Genomic DNA, 25577 nt, shown 5'->3' on the forward strand with positions numbered 1-25577 from the left:
CCTGGGTGAGGACCTCCTCCATGAACTCTAGGCTGCTTTGCCCCATGAAAATTCTGTTTGGGGAAATGGTTCAGGCTAGAGTAACTCTCTGAGCTGGGCTTTCTCTATGCTATTTTTCCTTTTCTGCAACTGGGTATGAGATTTAGTTTTGGGCCAAGGAAGGAAGCTATTGAGTTCCACTCATGTAACATTCTAGAGAGAGGTGTGAGGAAAGGAATTAAGGATTGATAAATATATTTATTTTATCTACTTGCTATGATTCTGGGGAAGGAAGGACACTTTCTTTACTTTCTTTACACGTTATTGGAGGCCAGGTCAAGCAATTCTCAAAACAGGGCATTAAGATGTGGAAAGACCACGTACATAGAGAGTCATTAGATAACACAGTGCTGGAGAGAAGTTCTAGAGATCAAGGAAACAGGCAAATACTACTACTACTACTACTACTAAATAACATTTATTAAATACCATGTGCCAGGCAGTGTGTTAAAGACTTTAAATTATCTCGTTTGACCTCATAACAGCCTTTAGAGGCAGGCATGACCATATAAATAAAGGTTCAGAAAGTTTAGGTAACTTCTTTAATGTCCCATGGTTGATGAGTTTTTGAGTTAGAATTCAAACTCAGTTCTGAATGATGCCAAAGACAACCAGAGCATCCCTGTTCCCAAAACGGGAAGGTCATTATACAGAAGGGAGACAGCGGAATCGGGTTCAAGGGAGTTACAACTCTGTTGGGTCAAGAAGTCTTTGCCCAAATGGACAGGAGCAAACACTGAGCAGAGGTTTGTTTAGTAAGCTCCTAAAGGACATAGATGGGTTTAGTCAATAAATTTTGTGCTCTTAGTTCCTAGAGAACTCACACAGATTTTTCACTACCTTCATTGTTACTGAGTTGAGCAATAGAGGCTGCGTTTGCAGAGTCCTGCAAGGAATGATTCTTTTCCCTTCCAAATCTTATATAAAGGAACCACCAATAATCTTTGGGAGAGCTTTTTAAAAAGACAGATGACTGAGCCCCTTTCCATTTATGAATCAGAGTTTCTTGGGGAGTCTGGGAGTCTGTAGCTTTAAAAAAGTGCCCCTGGCAATTGTGCTGGTCGGCCAGGTTTGGGAACTACTGGATTAAAAGATCCAAAATTAGTTACTTGGGCTAAGGGGTAATTCCTAATTGCAATGGGTCTGATTGGAGGTGCTAGGGGAATTCTATTTGGAAGATAGAGCTGGCTTTCCTCCTTAACCTCTTCCTTCCTAGTTCCTTTGCATCCCCACTCTACCTTCCTGCTGTCACCTTGTCTTTCCCACCCCAAACTGGCTGATAAAATGACAGAACAGCAGCGCCACATTGTGGAGAGAAACAATATAGTGTAATCAAAACCACAGGACCCTGTCCTAAGATGACTGTGGCTGCAATTGCCACTTTGTCCTGCAGAGGGCACCACTTCCTAACTTTTTTTTAAGGTGAGGCTGTTTCTTTTCCTTTCCTAAGTCGATGATCTTAGTAAACATCCCATAGGAGAATTCCTGTGGTATAATATCCCTGCCAGATCAGAAATCAAAAACCTCTACGTTGTGAAACTGGAATAAAATGGGGAGGGATTAAGTGCAAAGGAATGCCCAAGTCTTTTGCTGACGTTAAAAAGCCAATGTCTATGACAGTGTTGGTCAGGGTAAAACTGTGGTGGTCCCCAGGTCAGTGTGTGACTTTATAAGAACACATCTATCTCAGATAGTACCTGCTGTAAGATATGTCTTGGGGTTGTTTTGTATATGGTATACATAAATCAGGCATTAACGAATAGATCAAACTTCTTGTCTTGTGATATTTCTACCAAAGAAAACATTCATTGGTTTACACTGGTGGAGCAGTTTGGGTCACTGTAGTGTGGCTCTGATTATGCATTTTTGATTCATTTCCCACCTAGCCAAGTCTTTCTCTGGCTTTGTCTCTCTCTGTCACTCTGTCTCACACACGCCTACACTCTCACACTTCACTGATGTTTATATATGGACCTTTAAAATGGCCTAATCATGTTTCATGATCCAGCTTATTAATACAGCTAGAAAAAAGATGTATTAAAGTTGACGTAGTTCCACGAGTCTCCCTGATTGCATTCTCTTCTTGGGTTCTAATAGCTGCACATAGGCTACCAAGTTGGGAGGCTTTGCTGAGAAGGATTCACACCCCTGGGGATTTGCATACGATTTCCTGGCAGATGGTGGTATGGCTTGTTTCTCTGCTTTTGAGTCTTCTAGCTGCTTAGTCTCCACACTGGTAGCCAGAACCACATGGTTTAGTGTATGATTTCCTCACAGTCGTGTTTGCTCTGATATGTTTGCTGTCTCCCTAACTAGATGGTAAGCCCTTTGACTACAGGCTCCAAGCCTAAATATCTTATATCCCTGGCACTCTCACCTGCATCTTGTTGGACATACAATACTTGCTCAATACAAATGTTTAGGTTGGCAGCTTGGGTAATGAAGAGAGAGTAAGGAGGGTAAAGAAGAACCAGGAGAGGAAGATTTTTTTTTTAATGTTCCTAAAAGACTGATTTAACTGACCAGTGACAGGAAGTAGTTGAGAAAAGGAAAAAGGGAGAGAAGGTCTAATCAAAGGCAACAAAAAGGAAGGAAATCGGAGTCTATTTTTTTTTTTTTTTCCAAAAACGAAAATGCTCTGTGGATAATACTAGTTTCTGTGGAGATATTCATGGTCAAATAGGAAGAAATAAGACTTCCTCACTGATTGAGGCAAAAATGAATGCTATAAGGGATATCCTGTGAAAGAGAGTTGTAATTTTGGAACAAATTCAGATTGATGAATGAGTCTACGAATTTAATATAATAGGCCAAACTTAAAATTCCCCTGAATGTAATAATCAAATACTTAATACCAAAACCATCTTTTTAATATTGCTTTATTATAAAGATTTCTCCCTTTGTTTTAGCTTTTTGTTTACCATGAGTTAAAGAGCATAGCTTAGCTTTTCCCACACTCAGTCATGTCAGTGAGCTATATTTCCCCGGAAGCCTTATCTAGAATATTTTAATGCTTATAGATATTTTGAATTTAGAAAGGATTAAGGTTTATTGAATAAAAGCATATCTGGAAAATAGATGTTTTGTTTCTTATTTTTTACTTGCTTTTTAATGAAACATATTCTATGGAATACATCTGGAGCTTTTCAAAGCAAAACTCGGCAGTTTATCCCTTCATGCAGGTCTATTTCTTTCTTCTCTTCTTTTCTTCATAATGGAGGACAGCAGGAGTGCATGTTCTTCTTTCCTACCAAGCTCACTGACAACCACCTCTTTATCCCCACCTCTTTAATAAACGTGTTCTTAAACCCCAACCCATGCTTCTTTAAGTGTCTTCTTAACTTGCCTCTAGTCTCCTTAAAATGTCCTTCTCTCCCAGGCACCTACCACTTTCAATATCTTCTGTCTGCCAAGTTATCTCCTCAACAGGCTGCTCTACCTTGGGCACAATTCCCTTTAAATGTCTACCTTACCCTGGCCCCTTTTATTTTAAAAAAATTAAAACTCAGAATTTCATTACTTTAGTCATGGCTATTTCTTACTTACCTAATTGCTTTTTCTGCCTCTGAAGTGATGGTTTTGGTAGCATTTCATATTATCTGAGGGAGAAATAATTCATTGACTTCAGTGGTATAAATGTAAAATGGCTTGGATCTGGGTCAATGATTTGGTCATGGTTGAAAAGAAGAATAAATAAGCCAAAAAACAATAAAATCTTGGAATAAAGCATACTGGTTAATTGGGTTTCTGATTAACTGTGGATGAATGTGAAGACACTGATTGTTTGAAATCTCTCTCAATTGCCTCAATGCATTTTCTGGCTTTAATAAGTAATCTAATGAACATAATTAAATCTTCTTTTACTGACTCAGCGGCCTGCAAAGCCTCAGGATCATTACTCTGAATATAACATAATGCTGTTACTGTACTGTGGCCGCAGAAGGTATAGGAGTTTACGAGGACTCCAGGACATTTATATACTTTCAAAAAATAAATCTCTGTGATCTGTGCCTTTCATTGTATGTACATTTACCGTAAGTAAATGCCTGTTATATATCATAGAATAATAGAGTGTTCCACCCAGAAGAGACTTTTGAGATTATGAAATTCAATGCCACTATTTAGCAGATGAGAACACTAAGACCCAAGAAATAACAAGAGGGATTAGTGCAACTAGACTACAATTAACGTCTCCATGGGGCAAATCCGGTGGTCCTTTGACTCCACCTTGCTACAACCTGTCAGTGTTTTGGGATTCTTGTCATTGGTCTTCCTCCCCCTATAAAAGTGGAGTCCATTCTCAGAGTTGGTTATTTGGGGGTTTTGGTGATGGAATGTAAACTCCACCAAAATATAAGCTCCCTAGGGGCAGGGAATTTTATCTGTTTTGTTTGCTGATGTATTCTTAAACTAGAACAGTGCCTGCCACTTGGAAAGCCCTCAAAAGATGTTTGTTGAATGAAGGAATGAAATGAACTATTTAATTATTATTTGATTATTCAGTGGGATATTTATTTTACACAAGATAAGTTGATTTTGAGCTCACAGACTACTTTAGCTATGTGTTAATCTATGCAGTGTTCATTCAGACTATTGGTTGCAGGTTAGAATCATGATATTCAAAACTTTGAGTCCTTTGTTAGAAAATGAAAGGAAAAGGAAAAATATTTAAATAATCATTGTGGTAAAACATTGTGAACTTTTGTCTCACTTTGACTCTGTATCTCACTTGTAAACACCGAGTGTTTGATAAGAGAAGCACAGATGTTAAATTATAAAACCATTTTTCAGAGACTCAAATGAATTAGCAAAATAGAAAATGCCACAACTTGGCTTTGCAAAGCTGTTTGTTAAATATGAATTCTACATGACAAAGATGTCTCTCAAACAAGACAAACAATGGTAGAACAGAAGACTCTTTGACACCATACCCTGTACTTAGTACCAGGTATGCCCTTTGACTCACAAAATTGTTGGGCATGCTAAAATCATCTAAAAGTGCTTCAATATTAAGAAATACCTCAGAAACAAACCCAAGAATGAATGGATTGCAAAAGCCTTCTACTTAAGGAACAGCTTAAAATTTAACAGTGTAAACATCTGACGTTCTCTGCATACACAGGTGTATTTAGACTGGAGTCATGGTTTTAATAATACAAAATCAGAAGATGGTACTTACCCACAGAAGTAGACTCAGGCATTATCATCTTTATATTCTAGAAAAAGCCCTGGGTTCCTAGAATTCTTTGAATTTCTTTTTTTTTTTTTTTTGAGTCACCACTAAACCCTAAATTCCTTGAAGTTGAGGATCATGTCTAATTCACATTTGTATCTGCAGTGCATGGTACAGTGGTGGAAAATAAAAGGAACTTAGAATTTATTGAATGAATGAATTTTAGGAAGAGACTTAAGGGCCCTCTTCTAAACTGTAATGATAGATGGAAACAGTAATAGAAAGGAGTTGATGGTATCCAGGACAATTTAACTGGAGTAAGAAATGGGTAAAGATTAAAGGAAATGGAGACTTATCTTTTTGGAGCTCCAGTCTTGGGTATTTCTGAGCTTGCTTCTAAGTCCCTTAATCCTCGTTATCACGAATGTGCACTGGAAACAGAGCTTTGTGAGAGACACATACGCACAAAACATGTTGGCTGTTACCGAAGTGCTTTGAAGGGACAGCTTCCTTAACTTTTTTTTTAATTGAAGTATAGTTGATATACAATCTTGTATTGGTTTCAAGTATACAACACAGTGGTTCAACAGTTACCCATATTATCAAATCCTCTACTATAACTTCTTTATTCCCAGTTTTGCCCAATTTCTGAGCTAACACACCTATTAATGAGTCTTATATGTGCCACGGAGGTACTGCCTTCTGGGTAGACATTCGATTTGCTGCATTCTCTGCACTCAGGTTTCAGTTCAAATCAGCTTTCACCTTTTCTGAACAAGAAGTTAGATGGTAAGAGACGTTACAGGGTGGTGACAATGATTGGACAGACAGAATGCAAGCCTCTTCCAGACGCCTTAGACTAGGAAGCCAAACAACTGAGATCTGGCTAGCCAGGCATAGATGGAGTGTGCATCCTCCTAACTTGAAGTCAGTGAGACCTCAGAGGTCAGGGCTGTGGTGAGGGGCTGCTTTTCTGTGCTTAAGGCTTAGAAAGGCATTCTCTGTGCCAACATGTCCTGATTTTATAATTCTAGAAATTTCAAAATCAGGGACAGAATCTGTACATTATCTTTCCATCTTTTTAGTTAACAATTGGACTGAATGTATACACCTCCAGTAATAAATAGCACGTTTAAGTTAATGTTTAATTTATTAGCCATTAGGAAAGGAAGTGTCACTTCGTATTTTTATCATTGATTTTAGGTTTTAAGCATTTCATACAAATGGTTTTATTAGTTCTCCCAACATCCCTATAACTAGATAAGGGGTAAGAAGGATGATACACAACAAATCAAATCCCTGAGACAAGAAAGGAGGTTAACTAACTGCTAATCCCAATTTTTCAGCTAAGAGAAGCTTTGTTGTTTTTGACTTTAAACAGCCTTTGCTCTGCCTGCTGGATAGCTTCTTTGCAGAGGGGAGGTTGGGAAACGTCCTAAAATTTCTTAACAGAGTTTATCCACTTGCTGTTTGAGTGAGGACCTTAGCAAATCGGTGAGAGGAGGCATTCCATTGGCTAAGTCCTGACAGTAAATCTTTTGACCTGCTTTGAAGGTGAGGATTATGGCTGACCACAGGCAAAATGATGGAATCATGAGTTATCTCCCCTACTCTCCCACTGACCGGAGTCCTCCTCCTCAGCCCTGGACCTCCATGTTGTTGGCTTATCAAGAGCTTGACCACACACACACTGTATGCTCTCCTTTAAAATTCAGGTTCTTCATTTTATCCTCTCTGGAATGTAAATTGTTTTGGATGATGAAAACTAATGAATCTGATTAATTAATGAGCTGCATATATTTGCTAAATCCATTTCTCTTTCCACTTTCACCTTAATTCTCTCTGGCTTTTTTTTTACCCACTGCTGTATTGAAACTGGTTATTCATTACCTCCATTGTTTGAGTTCTCAGAATCATTGGACAGTCACTGCTTAGTTCTCTTTCTTTCTTCAGCATTTTCCCCTGAAACCTCAGGCTCCATTTTCTCCTGGTTTTCTCCCTACCTAGAACACTCTGGCCACTCCTCAGTCTCCTCTGTGGGTGATTTATAAATTTAAAATATTAAACACAAGATGAGGGCCTTCATTTCTTTTTTCGCTGTAGCTCTGCAAATGTCAGCAGCAAACCTGTTGAAAATCATCCTGGTGATCTTTGTTTCTGCCTTACTGTTCTAACAAAATAAATTAGAAAAGTATTATTTAAAAGTCCTCTAGACCTGTCTTTCATCACAGTATTTTGAAGTGCTTGTCAACATTTCATAAGCCAACTTGGCACCTGAATAATTCAGCTTGAGAAAAACCATCATGTGCCAAGCAGCCTCTTTGGAGGCCCCAGAGGTGGGTGACTGGAGATGGCGTGACCCGGTTAGATGAGGCGCGACATTTCAGGATGAGCATGCCTCTGCTGTAACTGTTCAGACTGAACCTGACTGCCCTTGTCCATGACCCCCGCAAACGATTTACAAAAACAAAGATATCATGTTCGCTTTCATGAGGGTTTGTGTTTTCAAACTGGCCCAAGTTTGTGTTTTCATAAAAAGTTTAAATTCGAAACCACCCTGATGCTCCCTCTCTCTTCTCTCCTTCCTTCCTGAAGACCAGGGTATGTAGATACTTGTTCTCAGAAAAAGAAAGTAATGGAGAATTTCTTTTGTCCTCAAAAGGAAATAAGGATTTTTAAAGGGGAAAAAGCAGACTTAACTTAGAGATGCAGAATCCAGGACTTGGACTTTTCATTACATCTCTAAGAGGGCCCCACCGTGGCTCTTAAGCGCATTCTCTCTTTCTTCGAGTCTGTTTTTCTTAATCTCTAGCTACTGTGAGCTGACACTTCTCTCCTACTGCCCAAAGGAAGTAGCTATGAATAAGAAATAAAAGTACAAAATGTCATGTGAATATGTTTTATTCATGAGAAACAGTATGAAAGTGGAGGACAGCGAAGAAAGAACTCGTGGTCACAGAGGGTATTTTTTTTCCAGCCACACCCACATACTGACAACAATCTCAGCCAGTTGTGTTTTCTCTGATTACAAAGAGGCAACAGACAAAAAAACTGGCTGCACCAGAGTACCCGCTTCACATAAAAGGCACATTTTTGGAGGCAAGACTCATGGGTAGTAAGACTGAGTGGTAGTCACAAGGAGAAAGGTCTTTTCCAGTTCTAAGATTCTAGAATTTTAATTTTTTAAGAGTTTGGGAGTAGGTGAACAGAAGCAGTGCTCCACTTTTCTGTGTTAGTGTCGAGATCCTGGCACAGCCCTATCTGTCTGGGGCTGAATTTGACACTTTATCTTGATCTGGGCTTCAGTCAGTTGTAGCCTCACAGGATTATATTTACAGGATTTTGAAACATTTATTAGCTTTGTTGGATAAACACAAAGGATAAGAAGGTATACCTTTTACTGGCATCCCCGAAAGCCTGCCCAGTACCTTTTCCTTTTATTGAATCACTCATTTAACACCAGGCTGGAGAGAAAGAAGTATAGATTTCTAAAGCCAAAAATAATTAAAAGTAAGCCCTTCAGTGTTACACCAAGAACAGGGCTCTGAGGGGTCCTGTGTCTGTTTCTTCCCAGAGTGAGGGTGGACTGGGATGAATATACTGAGCACTGATGGAGAAGCTTACTTCTCACAAAATGAGAAGGAAGAACTTCTGATGGAAGATGCAGAGGCAGCTCCCCCTCATCCCTTCCCAGCCGCCACTGTGCCCCCCTGGCCGGCACCAGCCTATCCCCACGGACTCATAGAGCCTGCACCTGGCTGGAAAGACTCACCGTCCCCCTCTTCCCATGCACCATTCTTGTGAAGTCCCTTCCTGAATAGTGAGGTGCAGAGCTTTACTTTCTTCAACCTAGTCTAGTACCTGACGGAAGTGTTATATTCATTTTGAAGTTTGGAAATATATTCATAGATAGGGTGAACAGATCCTCTATCACCAGAGTGAAACTAGTGAATTCCCACGTGCTTCTTCCATTCTTGTGGCAACTAAATCATTGCAAAAATAGCTTTTTCAGTGAAATGTTTGAAGATAATTTAAAACATTAAGTTGTTAATTGCAAATGTCTCCCTGAAAATAATCTTTTTTCCCTAGAATCTCCCATCCTGGTCCTAAGACGAGATGCGATTTCCCTCAGGAAGGAAATATATTCTTACTCTAATCAGTACTTGCCTCTTATCGTCCTTCCTGACTGTTCCCCACTGCGATTCTTGGTGAAGTCTGCAAGATAGACCTCTTGAAAGATTTTGATTCCAAACCCAGCTTCCACAGGTATTTCTAGGTGATTATTGTGGCTCAGGCAGCAACAAAGAATTTAAGGACTATCTTCGGTGTCTGCTCTCTCTTGATCAACCTAAAGTCTGGGAAGGTTGCAGGCTAGTTTTTAACATAGAGGATTTATAAGGTGAAATATTTTTCACCTAAGTTTACATAACTTTCTGATTTCATCTATATAGACAGTATCATTAAGGAGATATGTACCAAAAGCTATGGATTAAAAAAACTATTTCCTAAAGAGCTAATATTTAATAACTAGTATTACGTATTTCTCAAAGAATCCTGGAGCAGAATCAAACTCCCTACTCCAATATGGAGTGGGAGCTCATTTTGGAAGAGGGAGACTCAATATGCAGAGAGTATAAAAGCCACGAGCTTCCAGGTCCCGCATTGTGTATGACCTCCTTTCCCTATTGCTACACCAAAGAGATATGCAAATGGTTGTCATTCTGATGATGGATACAGTGATAATTAATGTTGGTAAGATCTTTTGAAATGAGAAAGTAGAATTTATTAAAAAGGCAAGAAACAAAAGACTAGAGAAAGCGCTCTTGACTGACCAGATTTTATGATGTTACATAACATGTTTTCTTGCACCAGAGGAATAGGGCAGACGACTTTAAAAATACTTTTTTGTTTTTAAGTCTTCCTGTTACTTTGACAAAAGCAAAAAGCTGTCTGAATTAGCAGTTACTTAAAATGCTTGAAGGGTCAAGCATCTGGGAGAATGGGAGGCAAATGATGTAGCTCCCACTCCTATGTTTAATCTTTATTCAGCAAGCAGGTATCAAATACAGAGTGTGTGTCAGCAATATTCTAGGTTGTACCAGAGATATAAATAAGTCTAGGAAGGCAATGCTTTTCACAAATGACCTTATAATTTAGTAGAGGAGGTGAGATGTAGGAACATCTACAATATAAGAATGTAAAATGTGGGTATAAGAAAAGTACAAAGACTTTCCAGTGGTAATTGGGACATTTGTGGGAAGTCAGCCCTTGAACTGGTCATGAACTGAATGAGATCTTCCAGGCAGAGGTAACTGGGTGAAAACATGGCCAGCTGCCTCCTCTGTCTCCACTCCCCATCCCCTTCCTGCCCCCAGTAGAGGTATATTTGTGTGCTCCCTCTGCCTTACTGTATACTGTAATCTGTACAGACTTTCATTCTGATAATTTTATTCTAATTGTTGTGTACAGGTCTGTCTCTCCAGAAAACCTAAAGTCCTGTAGGGCAGTCCTGTAGGGCAGGATTCATGCCTTTTTGTTTGTTTCCCTAACACTGAGCAGGGTTTTTGACATAAGATACCTGCTCAGAACAGACTTGAGGTAGAAGGGAAATAAATTACAGAATACCTTCAGGGATCATTGAATGCTACAATTTGGCTGGAATCAAAGATGCATGAAGGAGAGCAATGGGAATCAGAGCTACAGAAGTGGGTTGGAAAGTAGGTCCGACTCTATCAAGTGTTGGTGAGTAAGTGGAGCAGTGGAAATTCTTCCATGCTTCTAGTGAGACTCTAAGTTGGTGCGACCATATGGAGAACAATTTATCAACATCTAACAGAGTCAGAGATGCTCATATCCTGTGACCTGGTAATTCCAATTCTAGAGAAACTCTTGCTCATATATATAAAGAGACACATACAGTATACTCAGAGCAAAAAGTTGGAAACAAACTCAGTGTCCATCAGCAAGAGAACGGATGAACAACTACAGATGCATCAATAATGAATAATGAATAGCTATGATGTTACATATATTATATATGACAATATTAGTTATACATAATGAATTATAATGTATAACTGCAGTATATCAACATGAGTATTATAAATATAATATTGAGGGGGAAAAAACAAGGCTGCAGGAGAATTTCTATGTTATCTTTTACATAAAGATTCAAATACCATAAGACAGTGTTATGCATTATTTTGGGATATATATATAAACGCCTAGGAAGAATGAATACCAAATTCAAGACAGAAGGGAAGGAGATGTGATGTGATCAGGGAAGTTTTATGTTAATATAAGGGCCTCGACGCTGTTGACCATTTTACATTTATTAAGTGTGATGCAGGGTAATGGGTTTTGTAGTATTAGTTTTAACACAGTCTGTGTATTTTAAATAGTGCATGAAATTTTTTTTTTTAAGTTTGTTGGACCCATATTACAGTGGGGCTGAAATACCATTGCCATGCTAAGGAGATGAGGTGGCGTTCGGTAGTTCACAGAGAACTCTTGCAGGCTATTGAACAGGTAAGAGATGTCCTTGGAGGTAGCTTCGAGTCAGCTACAGAAGATAGTGCTATATAAGATATTGGACAAAATCACAAAGGTGTTAACTAAATATGAGATGAATTCCCTTTATTCCCCTCTTCTTCTCTTGACCATACATGGATCCTTTAAATCCTTCATAGCCTGTTTTCCTTTCTTAAAAGTCTTAAGTATTTTTTTAACCAGTTGATTCCAGGTTCTTGTATCATCTCTTGATATTCCTTTCCTATTTTATCTGTTCTTATAAAATCCTCTCACCACACACTCAGTCCAGTTTTCCTAATCTTGCCTTCTGACTATTTGTTATGTTTTTCCTTATTTTGAGATATCTCATTTCTAGCCTTTAAGTTTTTCCTAAATTTACCTTTCCTACAAAGCTTCCCTTGATGAAAGCAAAAATTTGATTAAAAATTTCTGAGATAAATATGTTTGCAACACAGTGTAAAATAGAACAACATTCATCCTACAATAATAGCTAATAAGTGCTGTTCCTTATTGAGCGCTTGTATGTGCCAGGTATTGTTTAAACACTACATGTATTGTCATTTAATTTTCATAACAAACCTATGAGATTTGTGCAGCTATCATCCTCACTTTAGAGATAAACTGAAGTAAAGAGAAGTTAAATAATTCATTCAAGAATACTCTGGCAGAACTAAATGCTGGAATGTGGAGTCAAATCCAAGCACTCTGGTTCTAAAGCCCATGCTCTTAATCCTATCTCATCAAGTTGCTTCACCATGTCAATAAAGACACCCCGAAAGTGGGAAGTAAATCTGGGCTATCCTGTTGGGACAGGTTAGAAGCTCTGGTTTCATTTTAAAAAAAGGCAACTGTAGAAAAGTAGTGATTATTCCTCTTTGCCTCCTCTAATTTCTCTGACTTTCCAACTATATGTTGTTCTCTAAAGGCAAGACCCATGTCTTATTTATCTTGATATTTCCAATGCCTGACACAATGTTAGGCCCATTGGAGACCTTTTATAAGTGTGGATAAATAAATCAATTGAATGTAATTAAATAAGCATAAAAAATAGTTGCAGTTCTGTTCTTCAGAAAGTTCTTTTTAGCTGAAGACACTTCAACCCTCTCAACTATGATCAAATAACAGTTACAAAAATATAGAACATATACTTCTTTCTTAGCAGTAGTTGTGTTTTGGAAAATATCATATGCAAATTGAATCATGTTTTCCTTATATCTTATATTATGATATTTGAGATTCTAGATCAAAATTTCTGCTAGAAACTACTAGAGTACTAATTATTAAACTAGCCACTAAAACTTTAACTTCATTCACTTTCTGTCTTTATGTTTCTGCCTACCCATCTACCTCTCAGACACTGGCTGGTAAATTGACTATAAGAAACTTCAAGTCATTTTCAGAAGAATACAGAATATATTATAAATACTGCCTAAATCCACATGTGTGTGTATGATATGTATATAATATTGGCTCATGATAATCACATGAGCCAATTCTTTATGGTAAGTCTATCTATAGTTAAATACATAGATAGAGATAGACATCCATTGTTTTTTTCCTCTGTAAAACCCCTGCTAATACACTATAAAATAGGATTTTTTAAGCTTAGTTTGCTCACACTTAAACTCTTCAATGTAGTATCTTTGCATTTGATGAATCATAAAATATTCTGAAATGCAGCTATAGGAGTCTCTCCTAAGGAGGCTGTGTAGTGTGTAGAAAGGGCTTGTGCTTGAGTGTTAGACTGACATGAGTTGAATTCTGGTTGTGCCACTTATGAGCAGTGTGACTTTAGACAAGTCATTTAATCTCTTGAGATTCAGATTCCCTCTTTGAAAAAAAGAGCGAGTAGCTTATGTTTCATCATACTAATGACAATGGATCCATACTGAGGCACATCGTCATGAAACTTTGGAAAACTGAGGACAAAGAGAATATCTTAAGAACATTCTTTTTCATGAGACTAACAGAGAATGGGCTTCTCCAAAACAAGGAGACACCAAGAAAGAGGAACACAAAGGATCCAAGAGATGGGAACCCCAACCTGAGAGAGAAGAAAAGGGAATATGTAGAATGATGCTGAAGAGAATTCCCAGGACAAGAGCTATGCGGCAGGCTTAGGAAGCGAGCAGTACTGGTTGGAGCAGGAGAGAAGGTTCCAGGAGAGATTTCTTCAAGCAGGTTAAGTTGATAGGATACCTAATATGACCAAATGTACTGAGAAGAGAAATAGACAATTGGTGGGGAGGTTGGGTTGAACTCATAAGTACACAGAAAACTAAAAGAAAAAAAACAACCACTAGGTTCAGAGAAAACAAAAAGTTGTGCAAGAGAGAAATCATGGATATATTACATGGCTTGTGTGTGAACAGTATTTACATAGTCATGGTAAAATAAACACTGATTACTGATTTAACCCAAAATTAAACACAACTATATTGGGAGGACAGGGAAAGTAAAGCAGGCACACACCCATGCAAAAGAGTGAGAATGTGCTGGTGGTGAGAAGGTGAAATTCTCATCTTCCATGGTGGGAAGTCAATAAATAATGCATAAAACTTAAAACAATTTGGAAAGTAGCCATATAAAAAGCATATCATTTAGAGATTCAGAAGTAAGTGCCAAAAGAGTCAGCTAAAAAGAGTTGAAAATAGTTACCTCTGAGAAGCAGAAAATGGAGAGGAGTGGATAGGGTACTGCTATTTTCAAAACAAGCCTACTGAAATGATTTGACTCTTTAAACTATGGATAGCTATAACTTAAATACAAACAGAGACAAAATGCAAAGAAACTACAAGGGATTTTTCAAGTGAGCAGAGCCCATTGGGACATCCACCCACTCATCCTGCCCCAGTCTATTACCACAACATTGTCTTCCTACCTCACCAACTTTCCCCACCACCACCTCCTCAACACCCAAACCAGGGGACTAAGAGTAGAAAGGAGTCCCTAGTTGAATGTGGGACCTGCTCTGCCAGGATCTTATTAGGAGCCCCTGGGTCTTTAGTCTATTTTCAGTTGATAACATCTCCCTAGGAAATTTAAAGCTTTTCTACTGTCGGTGCAAATATGAAAACCAGATTGTCTCTTCTAATGTTTCTTCTTCCTTACATTTCATTGAAGATCTTGACACTAGAAACCCTTGCTTTTAAATGCACTTTCTACTCTTCTTTCTCTAAATTTTCCTTCTTTAGAGGCAGGAATGGCTTCAGGGTCCATCTGCTTTTGGCTGGTACTCACATCCGCTGAGTCTTTTTTTTTTAAATATTTATTTCTGAAATTCATTTTACACAGATACAAGATGAAGAATGAAGTTGATCTTAACTACTATTCACTGTTCCTTGCACATACCGTTAACCCCCTGGCCTCACTGTATCCTGTTCCCTTAGCTTAATCAAACTCTGGTTAAATCCAATCTTTTGCCTCCACCTTGCACAGTTGTCCAATGCTTGGGTAGAAAACAGCCCAGACAACATGATCCCTGACTATAGGTGGATCCTTAGTATTTTGTTACACCCACCAAGTCTTTAATGCCTGGGTAACAGATGACTGTGGTTACCTTTCACCCCACTTGCCTTCACCAGGGATAAAAAGCAGAGGTGCACTAGCTATGGTTTCTTTTTTGCACAGAATAGTGTCTTTAACCCACCAAATTCTAGAATATGTTCCCTTTCTCTTTCACTGGCTATTCCACTGGTTCTGATTCTAAGGCTGGTCCATGACATAAATAAGGGAACTGTTTGGAGGACACAGAGTGGTGCTGGTAGATCAGGTAAGCCCATCCATTCTTTGCATAGTACTCAGGGGAGAAGAATGTTTCATTTTAGATTAGTTGAAAGCAAAACATTTCACACCGTCCTTGGCTCTGACCTAAATACCCTCTTATCTGTGATAGAGAGAAGGTGTGCTTACCCTATTTTCAATTAAACAAAGCTAGAAGAGATACTTAATATCTTGTAAGAAAGAATTGGGATTCAAAAAGCTCTCAATACATTCCAAAGTTAGGCTTAACGAACAAATATAATTTACCAGGGATGCTTTTAAAGTACCATGCTTCTATTTAGAATGTTAATTTCACATAGCTTGTGGAAGATTTAGCTTAACAGTCAAGTGAAAAAGGCTGTGAGTCTTAGCTAACTGCAAGCTTAGCGAGTTGACAGCAGGAAGGGGCTAGAAAGTGGCTGCCAAAAAAGTAAATGCTTCTCTTTCTACTTCCCTGAGAACATAGGCAGGATTGTTTATGCTGTATCAATCTGTCACCAATAAATATCAACTGAGGATCTGCTATGTGTCTAGTATGAGGTGGCAGGCAGAGAGCAAGAGGAAGAACTCAAGGATCTCTCCGCAGGTTGCCAAGCACCACATACATAGGAAATAATGGTAATAATGATAGCTTAAATTTGAATGCTTCAGTTTATCATGTCCAATCATTTATATAATCTCTTTTGACTGATAGCTACCCTATGAGGCATTAAATCTGTTGAAAAGATAATATTCATCCGAGTATATTTGAAGATCTACTTGGCTTTATTAAGTGATTCATGAATTGGGCAGCATCCCATCTAGCAAGTAAAGAGACACTACAAGGAACTGCACAAAATGAAGGTTTTTGTGGACAGGAGAGTGGGGCAAAAAGTTATTAGCAAAAGAAAAAATTAGGGATTATTTCAGATAAGGTCATCCTCCTCTGGGGAGTTAATACAGATTACTTCACTAGTGCTCTGGAAATTCCAGATTGATTAGCTTAAAATTCTACTCCTGAGAGAGGCTGAAACTGCAATTAAGTTAGGCATTAAGCCCTGGTGTGGTGACTTGGTCTAGCAGAAGTGACCCCTTGCTGGGCCTGTGTTTTTCTTTTTAACAAGGACTAGTATTCAGAATATATAAAGAACTCTTATAACTGAACAACTTAAAAAATAATAATAATCCGATATTTAAATGGGCAAAGAATATAAATAGACATTTCTCAAAGAAGATATGCAAATGGATAGTAAGCACATGAAAAGATATTCAACATCATTAGTCATTAGGGAAATGCCAATCAAAATTGTAGTAAGATACTACTCACACATGCTAGGATTGCTATAATGAAAAAAACATTTAATGGCAATTGTTGGTAAGTTTGCAGTGAAATTGGAGCCCTTATACACTGCTGGTGGGAATGTAAAATGGTGCCATTGATTTGGAAAAATGTTTGGTAGTTCCTTAAAGGTTAAACATAGACTTACCATATGACCCAGAAATTCTCCTAGATGTATATCCAAGAGAATTGAAAACATATGTACACATAAAAACTTATACATGAATGCTCATAGCAGTATTATTCACGATAGCCAAAAGTAGAAACAACCCAAATATCCCTCAACTGATGAATGGATAAACAGAAGATAGTATGTCCACACAATGGAATATTATTGAGCAATAAAAAGGATGAAGTACTGACATATGCTGCAACATAGATGAACCTTGAAAACACTACACTAAGCAAAAAAGCCAGCCACAAAAGACTGCATACTGCATGATTCCATTTACATGAAATGTCCAGAACAGGGAAATCTACAGAGACATAAAGTGAAACTGTGAGTGATTCCCTAGGACTGGCATGGGGGGATTGAGGTGGGTTCTCATTGGGGGATATGAGGAATGACTGCTAGTAGGTAGGGAATTCTTTCCAGGGTAATGACAATGTTCTAAAATTAATTGTGATGATGGTTACCAAACTCTGTGAAGATACTAAAAACCATTTAACTTTAAATGGGGGAATTTTATGGTACATGAATTATATCTCAGTAAGGCTGTTGTAAAAAAATTGAGGACCCTGAAAAGTTTTTTATTTATGTGCATTGTATCTATAAAACATTCACTGTATTAGAAATTAAAACATGCATTTTAAATATTTATTTTTAAATAACAATAACATTACATATAACACAAAAGATATGTTTTTATGAGAAATGACTGTATTTTCCAAAACAAAAAAATATTTAGTGAGAGTTGTGTTATTTTTTAAATTTATTTTATTTTATTTTATTTTTGCTATCATTAATGTACAGTTACATGAACATTATGGTTACTAGACTCCCCCTACAATCAAGTCCCCACCACCTACCCCATTACAGTCAATGTCCATCAGCATAGTAAGATGCTATAGAATCACTACTTGTCTTCTGAGTTGTGTTATTTTTATGAATGTCTTTAATGTTTGACTTAATAGAAGATAGCAGGATTCCCATACCAGTTGCCATATATTGTTTAAAGTATATGAAGAAAATCTAATCTCACACAGATAATGTAATAGGAAAAGGGAAGAGTATTTAATAGCCTTTTTAAAGATAATGGCAGATATTTTTCTTTGATACTACACGAAAACTCAACAAGTAATAGTTTATTAAATGTTCATTGAAATGTGAAATCTGAAACCATATCAATGAACTTTTTGTTTTCTGTTACATTAAAATGCATTGGTCTCTCTTGAATTTTGAATTCACTTTTTATCCATGCATGATTTTGTCACTTTGTGCTTTGGTCATTTGTAAAATAGTGGGCCCACTGAGTTATGTGAGACTTACAAAATGTTGACATGTTTCTTTCTACAATATCAAAAAATTACATTTTTTAATATCACCACTGATTTCATCAGACGAATCCATTAATTATTGGGAAGCTGTCAAACTCAGTGGCACGTGCAAGGTCTCCTTTTTCTTGAAAGCTCAAATTTTATCATTGGGACAAATATTGTGAGTTGTTTCCTGGGAGTAACAATCTCACTTTGCCAATGTTTGAGAAATTGTCTGCCAAATACTTGAGTCCGAATATCCATATTTCAAGAAAAAATGATGTTATATGAAAAAAAAAAGGTTAATTCAGCTCACAACAAATGATTGTAGTAATGCTTTTCCTCTTTATTCTTTGATATGCCTCAGAAGGGCCTTATGCATACTTCCTGTTTTATGACACAGACTTAAAAAGCCACATTCTCCATGGTCAACTTTTACTACAATTAGTGATTTTTACTTCTTTATCAAGAACACTCAAGTCCTTGCACCCTGCTCAGGTGCGTGGCAGTGAGGAGCACAATGACCACTAGTGGGGCTGGGTGCTACTGCCTTGCTTCCTGCTGAAGTGCAGAGAGTTTACCCACCATAACTTGGGCACAAATGTCAACATGATAGTGAAAAAGGGCAAATAAAGGCTTACTATTACTATGTGAATCATTTTGGGCTCACAGATCCCCTGCAGATTTCTTGGGGAATCTTCAGGGATCCATGAGTCACATGTTGAAAGACCTTGTGTTAAATGTCTCTCCCAAAGTCATGCATCTAGTAAGTAGTGGAAATAGTACTTGAAACTAAGGCCTATTGACTTCTAGTCTAAGAGTTTCCCCATTGTATGACAGAATGCCAAAATGGGTGATACAGATATGAAGAATATTGTGAACTCATATTAAAACCAAATAATTAAATTTCTACCAGAGGCCTACTTAGAAATGCAATTAGTGGTTATCAGCCAGATAACATTTTTTTAAAATTTTGGTATCATTAATTTACAATTACATGAGCAACATTATGGTTACTAGACTCCCCCCAATATCAAGCCCCTACCACGTACCCCATTACAGTCACTGTCCATCAGTGTAGTAAGATGCTATAGAATCACTACTTGTCTTCTCTGTGTTATACTGCCTTCCCCATGCACCCACCCTGCTACATTATGTATACTAATCATTATTGCCCCTTTCTACCCTTATCCCTCCCTTCCCACCCACCCTCCTCAGTCCCTTTTCCTTTGGTAACTGTTAGTCCATTCTTGGGTTCTGTGAGTCTGCTGCTGTTCTGTTCCTTCAGTTTTTTCTTTGTTCTTAATGCTCCACAAATGAGTGAAATCACCTGGTACTTGTCTTTCTCCATGTTGCTTATTTCACTGAGCATAATACCCTCTAGCTCCATCTATGTTGTTGCAAATGGTAGGATTTGTTTTCTTCTTATGGCTGAATAATATTCCATTGTGTATATGTACCACATCTTCTTTATCCATTCATCTACTGATGGACACTTAGGTTGCTTCCATTTCTTGGCTATTGTAAATAGTGCTGCAATAAACATAAGGGTGCATATCTTTTTCAAATTGGGCTGCTGCATTTTTAGGGTAAATTCCTAGGAGTGGAATTCCTGGGTCAAATGGTATTTCTATTTTTAGTTTTTTGAGGAACCTCCATACTGCTTTCCAGGTAACAGTATTTTAAGCTTATCCAGACTAGGTCATAAAAACAGCTTAATTAGGTGTGCTTAAAACCATGAAGAGATGAGTTATAACTAGACAATCAAGAGACAAGGCTGACATTCATGTCATAAGCTGAAAATAACAAAACTGAACTATTACCTTTGAAAAGGGCTTTCATGTACTTGAAATCGTAATCTTAAAAGTAGGTGGTACCTCAGAGGAAATCTAGTCCATTAGCTCACCACACAGGAACCTGCTCACATCATCTCAGAGAGGTTGAACAAATCTGGAGAGGAGTGGCTTACCTTTCCCAAGACTTCATAAATGTTCCGGTTGTTTTGACTTAAAATTGGCCCTACTCTCACCCAAGTTACACTCTATTTCCACAGTTTCACTTCTTTATTCAACCCTCCCAAGCACTAAGGAATAGGTCTATTTCTCTTCTGCAGCCTATTTTAGATCGTCTACCAAGTCCCCTTATATGTCCTCCCCATCTCCGTCAAAAAGTATTCCTAAAATACTCAGTTTCTTCCACTTTCTTTTTTTGTCTGGACATACTCCAGAGTTTACTGTTTGTTTGTGTTTGGTTTTGGAGGACCAGGTGTGGTCTTTACTCAATCCTGCAGGCCTCCTCCCAGTCTCCCTCCCCACCCCACCCCCGTGCAGTGGTCCTGGGCTACCTTTCCTTCCCCACTGATTGAGCCCTTCTTGCATTCCAGGCACTGTCCATTCAATTCCCAGAAAAACCCTATAAAGTATGTTCCTTCAATAGCCCTCCCCCACCTTTAAGGCATCACAGGTTGAGGATTTTTGCTAATCGTATATAGCTGTGTAACTACCACCTCAATCAAGATGTAGAACAGCTCCCTCACCTTCAAATTCCCTCATTTTCTCTTGTAGTCACATATATAATTTTTTTAATGGAATAACTTTGTACAGACTATTTTTTAACCTGAATGCTTCTATTAACAAAATATATCAAACACGTCTTTTGGTGACAATTAGTATAGTTTTACAACATAATTTTAATGTCTGTGTAGTGGTCCATTAAATGTTTCCTGATTAATTTAACCAATGTTCTTTTATCAGATATCTATTTTTTTTATAAAGTCCTAGTTCCTCTTCTTAGATTATTTTTTTACTTCTATTATACTATTCTAGTTAGTTTGTTTTTATATCTGATACTACTTGTCTGTTTTGCTACATGATCCTCCTTCTACCTGTTAAGTGTTGGTACTTCCCAAGATCCTATTGTTGAATCTTCTTAATCTTTATTACTTTCCCAGGTGATCAATTTTCTCCCTAGTTTCACTATAAACTCCTTGTATCTTATTTCTATTTCTTTTCCAAACACCAAGATCCTTATTCCCTACCATCTACTGGGTATTATTTCCATGTGGATATTCTTATAACTCAAATGCCACATGTCAAAAATTGAACTACACCCTTTCCAAAATCTGCTTCTTTTCCCTCTTTCTCTTTTTGACTGCTTATTTCAGTTAGTGGAGGTGCTACCCTTCCAGTCACCTAGAAGAGAAACCTCAAAGTCACCTTTGACTCCTCTCCTCCCTTATCTCACATATCCAATCAATTAAGTGCTATCGATTCATCTGCAAAATGCCTTTCAGCTTGTGTCCTTCCTTTCCATTTCCACCATTACTATTCCAGTTTTTAGATCCCATGACCCCCCAACTGATCTTCCAGCCCTCATCTAATCCTCCTTTGGTCTGTTCTTCATGTTGTCTAAAAAGTTAACTTTCTGAAATAGATTATTTCCCTCTTCTGCTTGAAAATACCTGATGGCTCCCTATGGATTACAGAATCAAGTCAACCCTCCAGGTTGGATTTCCGAGCCACCTTTCCACCTCTTCCCTCCACTCTTCACTCCTCCTTCATGCTTGGTTCACATCAGCCACGAACTGTTCATGAACCCAGCCGCGGCCTCTACTCTGTCCTGCCACTAGCCTGCCTTTCATCTGCTTGCTGATTCTTGGCTCTCTGCCTCTTGCACGATAGGTGTTCCCTCTATTGCAGACGGGAATAACTGCGCTCTGCCTACTGGCCTGTCCTGGTTTGCAAGGTCTCACCCCTCACAGGCAGTCCTGGATTAAGAGCCCATATTGATAACCCTGAGTTAGGGAGGGGCTTGCAGTGAGGAAAGGGGAAAATCTTCACTTTTCTTCTCAGCAAAGGCCGCTGGCGCTGTGCTGGGAGAGAACAGTGCTTTCCCTTCCCACGTAAACCTCTCCTGGGGTCTTGTAGTGCGGATGTCTCCCCAGCTGATCGGTACTTTAGTATTTTCCCCATTCCAGAGAACTGCACACTGAGGTCTAGAAGAGCAGGGGACGGAGTCAGGTTTCCCTCCCCAAAACAGGCGACAGGCGACCGGTAATTCAAAGAAAGAGAGGCTGTAAAGGTAGCACCTCCTGATTGGAGCAGACCGAGTCAGACAAGCTTGGGGGCTGCTGATTGGCTCTCGCTTGATCAGGCGCTGTTGGGCTGTTGTAAATGTAAATAGCTCTGTGACCGGCAGTAACCCCGGTGAGAGCGGGTGGAGAGGGAGGCTCTTCCTCTCCATTCATGTCTGCTACCAGCCAAGCCCAGACAGGCAGGCCCTTTAGCGAAGGGGGTTGGGCAGGACAAGGCGAGAGGTTGTGTCTTCGGAGATCTTCAGTTTGAGGGGAGAGTTAATACCCGCCCCCAGGTCTAGCCAGGGCTGGCGGCTTCCATACAGAGCTGCTTCCTTTCTGCACTCAGCTTTGACTGTTTGAAAGGATTTAATGGAATGTTCTGTGCGAAGATGGAGGTGGTGGAAGGCTGGAAGGCGCTAGGAGGGTAGTTTTATGGGGTAACATAAATGGCTGTAATGGGTGTGCCACAGGGACATGGGAGCCTGTCCCCACCTGTTCCTGGTCACAAAATCCGGGGAGGCAGAGTCTAAAGCCACAGGGGCTCCTGCTCAGCTTGCCCGATGATGGGCTTTCTAGGAGAGGTGCAACTTCTCCCACCCTTGACTCATGGGCACTGGCTCTGTTGGAAGTAGGTAGGAGGAAAGGAATGAATCTGCACACGTTAAGAATAGACGGTGACCCTCACACATTGCCAGTGGAAATAAAAATGCCGCAGCCACTGAGGAAAACAGTTCGGTGGTGACACAAAAATTTAAACATAGAACTGCCATGTGATCCAACAACTCCACTCCTAGGTGTGCACCCAAATGAACTGAAAACAGGTACTCAAATACTTACACAGAAGTGTTCATAGCAACCCTATTCACCATGGCCAAAAGGTGGAAACAACTCAAGCGTTCAATAGAAGAATAGAGATATCATCTGTGGCATTTATATACAATGGAATATTATTCAGCAGTAAAAAGGAATGAACTATTGGTATAAGCTACAACAGATATGAACCTTGAAAGCAGTAGGCTGAGAGAAAGGGCCAGACACAGAAGGTCACCTATTGTAGGTCTCCATTTATGTGAAATATCCTGAATAGGTAGATCCATAGAGACAGAAAGCAGACTGGTGATTGCCAGGTGCTGGGAGGAGGGGAGAAGATGGAGAGCAGCTATTTAACAAGTACAGTTTTCCTTTGGGTCAATGAAAGGTTTTGTACTAGATGGAGGTGGTGGTTGTATGACACTGAGTGGACTGAATGCCACTGAATTGTTCACTTCAAATGTTCACTTTAAAATGGTTACTTTTGTTATGTCAATTTTACTTCAATTAAATACATATATACGTACACACACACACACACACATATATATACACACATTAAACAAACACAAAGACTAAAGTGTGACTTCTTACTGCTGTCCAGAATTCTCTAAGGAACAGGACTATAGCAATGAGCAATTCTGTGCCCTCTCCTGCCTTTCACTTTCACTTTCCTCTCATTGCCCATTTTGTCTGGTTGGTCACAAAGTGTTTTAAAGCCTGGCATGGCCCTAGCTAGCTTCTCACTGCTTCCATGGGAAATGGCCAGGAGAGGGAGGGCCCCTACGGCCCCTCTGAGACAGTCATAGCCTGCACCCAGAACCAGAGTGAGTCAGCACGGCAGACACTTGGCCTTTGTGTGCTCTCTCTGGTCTGGGTGTAGCAGGCAAGGCAAGACAGGGCCGGGGGAGGGGCAGGCCTGGGTCCTGAAAAGGGGAGGGCTCTGCCTCCAGCAAGCCGAGTGTGGAAGCTCCTTGGAACCTGCGATCAAGGTCTGTGGTATTTGCCCCAAAGCCAGTGTGCCAGAATCAGCACTTTGCTTGCGGCTTTGAAAGTTAACTACAGGTCACAAAATACAGCTTCACTCCCAGTGACATTTCACACAGTGTGTCACAGAGGCAGAATTTCAAACAAGACATGAGATCTTTCGATAACTGTATCCAGTACTGATTAGGTGCAGGAGACATTCCTAAAAGAAGATGCCCTTAAGGGTCTCAAAACCTGATGGAGGGTGGAGTATGGTTTGAAAAGTATAGAGGAAATGTCAGGTACAATTTCTGTTGTTTGAGAGGAGGGCTTAAAGAGAGCTTAAAACTCAGGTGTAGTTGAATGTTAAAATAGGTCATGAGGTGGAGTGAGTTGGGTTCTTCCAGAATAAAGGCCACGCATTTGCAGTCTGACTTCCTGCCATTACAGTCAAGCTTTTCTCTGAGTATAACTGAGTATCACCAGGCATACGCTTGGATGGATCAGAGATATATGCACTCCAGGCTTATCTAGTTTGTCATCTACTGCACACCCAATATAGAGTAGTTAATGGCCGTAGTTCTGGAGTCGGATCACAGCACCATTACTCACTCCATCACAGCTTGCTTTTTTTCCAAATGAACTCAGTTACCTCGTCAGTAAACTTTGGGGTAGTAATAATGCCTACTTCCAAAATGGTGAGATAATGAATGCATTATCAAGCCCTCAGGGCACTGTCAGGCTATAGTGAATGTTATCAGTGCATCCATTAACTCAGTGGACTCAGAACATGGGTTACCCGTATCAAAATGTTGTTGAATTGGAGTTTATGTAGTGGTGCCAACCTGTTTAACTAATGTACAACGTGATATATGGATTTTCCCAAGGAATTTCGTAAAGCAAGAATATGATCCTAGACTCTCTAGTATATAGCAACTGCCTTTTTTCCTGGGGCTGGTGAGTTTGTCTCCTTGTAGTTGGAGAATAGAGACCACATCACTATAAAATTAAGAGAATATGGAGGGCTTATTTTGATTACATTTGGGTTTGAATCTCAGCTATTTACAATTAGCGGTAAAAACAATAGAACAGAAGGCATTTTTTTCCTCATTTAAAAAATTGAGATATAATTCATAGGCCATAAAATTACCCCTCAAAGTATATGATTCAATGGTTTTTAGCATTTTCAGAGTTGTGCATCCATCACCACAATCTAACTTTAGAACATTTTATCCTCCTCCTAGAATACAGCCAGCCACTAGTGAGCAATCACTCCTCATTCCTTCCCCCAGCCCTTGGCAGCCACCGATCTGCTTTCTGTCTGGATATTTCATATAAATGTAGTCACACAATCTGTGGTTTTTTGTGTCTAGCTTTTTCCACTTAGCATAATGTCTTCAAAGTTCATCCATGTTGCAGAGATATGA

The sequence above is a fragment of the Manis javanica genome, chromosome 7 (genome assembly GCF_040802235.1).
Source record: "Manis javanica isolate MJ-LG chromosome 7, MJ_LKY, whole genome shotgun sequence".
NCBI lineage: Eukaryota > Metazoa > Chordata > Mammalia > Pholidota > Manidae > Manis > Manis javanica.